Genomic DNA, 5,746 nt, shown 5'->3' on the forward strand with positions numbered 1-5,746 from the left:
ATATGAAATCGCACGAGGCATTTATACAAAAGTTTCCATAAGCTCCCGTATTAAAAATAAGAATGTCTGACTATAGCATGTACTCCACTACTATATTAAAAAACTAGCCTTTGTCATTTCAGAGATTCTTTTGGCTACGAGCTTCTCCGTCTACAACGATTGTTACATCGGTGAAGGCTCGATCGACTGATATCGGAATCGAACGGGAAACGCTATCACACGGTGTTAAACCGAATACGCGAATTATTAATTTACGATTCCACGTTCACTGATACCGTGTCACGTGTAGTAAGCGTTTGGTTGAGCCGCTGATTTCGACTGAGCAAACGGCAATAAGGAAACGCTTCTTGGAACGAGTTAGAGAAACTGTTCAACTCGACGACAGCTCGCCTAGTTAAATGGGATTAGAGGTTTATACATGGTAAACTCAGCGCGTGGCTCGAGCATTTTAACGACGCTTTGTATACATACACGCGACAGGCGTATGTACGTACGTTAGTACATATGTATACAAGAGAATGTTTGCAGCGTACAATATATGTGTATCTATACATACAGCTACAGCCTTATGCTCTGTTCAAATTGCTCAAATGCTCAGGACGCGTCGCCGTCTGCCGATTGATTCTGTGAAGTGATTTCGTACTATCGGCACGCATTATCATACACAAGGCAATAGGGGGTAATATCTCGAATAGGGCAACGCTTGATTCATGGGCATGCAATATTGTTCGCAATCGCATTACCGCGACGCGACGACGCACGCTTGCCGACACTTCAGAGGCGGATGTGCAATCGCGCGAGGCGCGAACGCTACAGCTGAACACTTGCTGCCTTTAAATTATGAGAACTCGTACAAATAATTATTGCAAACCTGCGTCTACACTATATGGCAAAATACAAAACACAGCAAAGTCATGTAAATTGGTAGAAATATAAGAAGCGAAATGTTGTGTCGCGTAATCTAATAAATTATTCTTTTTGTCATAATAGCAGATCGTATGTTACTGTAAAGAAAGTGGAACTATCATATAACGTATGTAGTTAGCAAAATTAGATGTATATAGTGTAGGCTTTGTCCGTTAGAGCCTAGGGCCTAGGGGAGATCGTATGCAGCGTCGTACCTGCTCTCCCCCTTTGCCCCGCGTAGGGTCGTAGATTTTTGCAATCGCGAGGAACCGTTTCGCGACGACATATAAATACACGTGAATATAGAAGAACGGCAGAGTCGGTAACAAGTGCGCATTCAATACGTATCAGCGAATTTACTTATCACAGCGAGACAAGATCCAATAAAGCAAAGGTGGATCGATCATAACAGTGTCAATTAGTGAACTATCGTGACTCATTTTCCATTAATCATACATTTTAAGACACTTGCATCCTACAATAGTAAATATTCCAGTTTCACATTAAAATTTATACTCATTGTAAGATTATGTATAAAATTATAGAAAAAAGTGAATAGAAATTTTAATGTGAACAGATGTTCGGTTATTTACTATATGTCTTCTTTATTTTTAAAAAACTAGCAAATATCATGAACCAAAAGTCTTTACTACAAATGTATTATGCTTTTTTTACAGTATTAATTACACAACAATGTTTTGTCACATAGTGTACAAGCAGCTTGAGAAAGGTTTGTCATGTTTCTAGTAGAAAAGGACTAAAAATTCGTGCTCGATGGGGAAAGTTGCAAAAAGGAACGAAAGTGGAAAAGCAATTTATATTTAGATATATACTGAGCTGTCTGTTCGGGGATATAACGTACTGAAATTTCCACGTGAAAACATAAACGTTACTGATATCTGGTATTTCTTCATTTTAATATGTCAAAACATCCGTTACGCCGGGTTACCCGTAGGATACGTTTTTGAAAGGAATCCTCTTACACGGTTCGTTCGTTCCTCTCCTCTACAGAGCCCCGGCGAACGTTCGCGTCGACGTTTGACATTCGTCCCGCCAGACGAACCGAATCAAGACCCCGGGGTCTACCGTGAATCGTAAAACGCGTGCAAGGAGGCCGACGCACTCCCCCGTACCTACACGTACTAGTCATTGAAACGAAGTTACAGTCATGGACGCGGAGTGCGCAACGGACGCAGGGCAACGCGATAACTCAAATTCATTTGAAACGACAGAAAAAAAAAAAAGATGCGTCTACGTAGAATGAAAAACCACCGTCGGCCGCTCGTAAAATTGTATCCCTCGGAAATATATTGCTCGATATTGCCAAGGGTAAAAAAAATAGGAACAAGAAAAATGGCCGATGGAAGTTGGGAGCACTTGAATTTTGAAATCCGTAGAAATTTTATAGAAGAGGAGGTGGCCGGGAACCGCAGTAGAATGGATAGCTGTACAGGATGATCCTCGTAAAACGATACGATTATTTGTGCAAAGTTTTAAGGCGTATGAAAAAAGTGCTGGCACGAGAAACATGCTCGGACTCCGTGCGAAAGGAATTCTTCGTATCAGAAAACTTGTAGATAGCACGAAATCAAACTTTACTCTGGCAAAATCTTTTCATGAATCTAGAACTCCGTCTGTGCTACGTAATAAAACAGTGTAATACAACAGGTTTGTTTCAAATGTTATATAACATGCTTCTGTGACTTGTTACAATAACTTATTCAGTTGCACACTATTATAACAAAATGTTTTAAGAATTTCAATTGCTAAAAACCTTACTAAGGTACCTACTAACTAATTACAAATTAATTGCTAATTTGTCTACAACTGGATTAAAAATGTAATCGCTTATTTACAACCCTGACCTTTCCTACGTATTTTACTTATTAATTATTCAAAACCGGAACTTTTTATTCGTGCAAGGTTTTTAAAACTTCCAATCCCCGATATCTGCTAGAGGATTACTGTCACTATATTATTTCCGAGCTAATAATGAAGCCAGGATTTTCGCTTAGGTCTACTGTGTTTTTCCAATAAAATTACACATATAGCTACTGCTAGAATTACGGTTCGAACGTTTCACGCCATTATAAATATGAAATGCAAAATGTTCTACGAACTTGTTATACTAATATATATATATTTCAAAAAACAGAAAAGGAGTCGTATAATATTATGGCATACAACGTTTTGCTTCTTCCATTTCTACCAAGTTATATGACATTGCTATATAACATGTGTTACACAGACGTAACTTATTATTATATTTATATTATTTACTATTATAGGTAATAATAATATTTCAATAAAAAGATCTGAAGACCATCATTATTTATATGAATCCTATCATTGTTTTACTATTTAATCCAGAGATCTCAAAACCATCATTATTTATATGAATCCTGCCATTGTTCTACAATTGAATTGAAAGATCTCAAAAGCACCAATCCTGTTTTATAAGCATCATAACCGAATCCTGTCGTTGCTTTACAATTCAATAAAAAGATCTGAAAACCATCATTCTTTACATTAATCCTATCATTGTTCTACAATTCAATAAAAAGATCTGAAAACCACCAATGTTTACATCCTGTTTTACAAGCATCATAACCTCATAAGTACCATAGCGTCATTTATGAAGTGTCACAGTACATTCGTAAAAACAATCAGAAAATTCTTCATGCACAATTGAAAACAATTAAAAGTATCGTTATTACTTACAAAAACGATGAGGACCTCCAATGACGGTGCGCTGGTTGCTCGTACCTCACAAACACGAGATAAAGGAAAGGTGCGAAAACGGATATTAAGTGACTCACCGTATGGTTTTTACGATCGCGTCGCGTGAAGTGAAAACGCGGAAAGACGAACACAACACAACATTTGGCAAACTTGGAAGAGATAGGTAGGTCGTTTCGCGTCGCGTGTGCGGGCCGACGACGGCAGGCGGTTCATACGGGTGCGGGTATAGTTTACGGTGTCGCCACGGGTCACGGTGGCGCTGCGCCACCGGCGCGATCTTCAGTTCGTCACGGGGTCGCGAAGGGTACGGATTGCTGTCGTCGATTAGCCGTAACCCACGTTCGTCCGTGGTGACGCGCGAAAATCCTAACCGGCCACGTTTTTCTACGACACGTAAGAAGAAGCTGAAACCCGTCGGTCGTGTTTTGTCGACAGCTTATTACCAGTGTTTCCTGTGCGGTGTCACACATGTCGCGAAGTTATACGTTCCGCGCGTGATACTTCGTATACCTCGAAGGAGATAGTGCTGCGAAAAGGACGGGAGGAGAATCATCGAATCCGTGCATCCTGGGACGCGAGAACGTGAACATCGGCCACTTTTGCTGTCCCCAAACGTGAGTGTTTCTGCTTTCTATCAGTTTATCCGTTTCACCGATGGTACACGGTGCCGCGAACGTGGAACACGTCCCGCGCAGGAGGAAGCATAGTTCCAATCGTTACTGACAGGTTCGACAGACTTCGGTTCTGACGTGTGGCTTAGAATTCTTGATCGGGCACGAGGCAACGATGCGACGTGCTTCCTTCGCCTGCTGCCAATATTCTTAGACCGATACAGTCCGACTTCCGTTTGAATAGCGCGGGTAGTACGTGTATGTCGTTTCCGTGTAAATCCGGACGTGCGATGTACTCGTGTAACGTACGCGCGTACGTCAACGTGTACGCTGCCGGCGTGTACCTCCTTCCTTTGACATTTGTGTACGGAACGTACACTTGTTTGCTGTGTTCAGCTTTTTGTTCGCGACGCCTTTGAGAATTTGATAACTGCCCGAGGGCGGACGAATTACGTTTGCGCGATGTTTTGCAAGTTCCTGAAAGTCCTGCCTCGTTCCCTACTGAGAGATAAATAAAGCACGTCATCTATTTAATCCTCCGAGTGTTTACCTCGTAAGTTTCACGGGCAGTCTTGAATGCTTAATACAAAAAGTTGGTCTCATTAAAAGTTTGGTACTGCCATATGTTACGTCGTCTGAAATTTGAATATGTTAAATGTTTCATACTCGTCAAGCTAGAGAATAATCTCGTAAAAACATAAATCGTGTTCCTTAAGCTAATTCGAAATCATTTTGCAAACGATTCATGATAAGCTTGAAAAGTAAATCAGTGACGAAATTTTAGCTTCCATCGAAATATAAGAATTTTAATTTTTAATAATTTTTAGTTTAAAAGTTCAGTACTACCATATGTTACTTCGTTTGAAATTTAAATATGTTGAATGTTTTATACTCGTCAAGCTAGAAAAGAATTTCGTAAAAACAAATCCTGTACTTTAAGCTAATTTGAAATCACTTAGCAAACGATGCATGATAAACTTGAAAAATAGATCAAAGACAAAATTCTAGCTTGCATCTAAGGACAAGAATTCTAGTACAGTATTGGATCTATAAATGTGAAAACGTCTGTTTTTGTGTAGGTACTAGACGTTGTTTTGCCGAAAGCCTCGAAGGTAGAAAATACAGTGCATGAAAGAGAAAAATAAATTGTACATCAAATACAAGATAAAACTCTTATATTCAATAATTCAACTAGAAAACACTTTTGCTTTTCTTCTTTTTCAATCAAATTTTTTAGAATTCTGCTGAGATTTTTCTGATTAAAATCACGTCAAACATGATTTAATTCGCATTCTGTTATTTACGCTCATATATCAATTTTTGTTATTTTCATTTATCAAATCTATTAAATTTTCATTTGCAAAACGTGTTGTACGAAATGATAATTTAAAAATCTATAGGTTGCAAATCTCTGTAAATATGATCCTTTGTTATGCACTGAATAACGACGAAGACAGCATTACCGTATAAAATACTGGTTGTTCGAA

At 39.1% G+C, this 5,746-nt stretch overlaps 1 protein-coding gene across 1 annotated transcript in view; it reads left to right on the forward strand.

Annotated features, from left to right (window-relative positions):
* Positions 1-4,149: 4,149 nt before the first annotated feature.
* Positions 4,150-5,746, forward strand: part of LOC108631302 (discoidin domain-containing receptor 2) — a 178,246-nt gene continuing 176,649 nt past the window's right edge. Inside the window, exon 1 of the mRNA XM_018035141.2 lies at positions 4,150-4,262. The gene's annotated coding sequence lies outside the window, so the exon portion shown is untranslated. The remainder of the gene's footprint in view (positions 4,263-5,746) is intronic.

This window comes from Ceratina calcarata, unplaced genomic scaffold, assembly GCF_001652005.2.
Source record: "Ceratina calcarata isolate Rehan_Ccalc_2016 unplaced genomic scaffold, ASM165200v1 scaffold87, whole genome shotgun sequence".
Taxonomy (NCBI): Eukaryota; Metazoa; Arthropoda; class Insecta; order Hymenoptera; family Apidae; genus Ceratina; species Ceratina calcarata.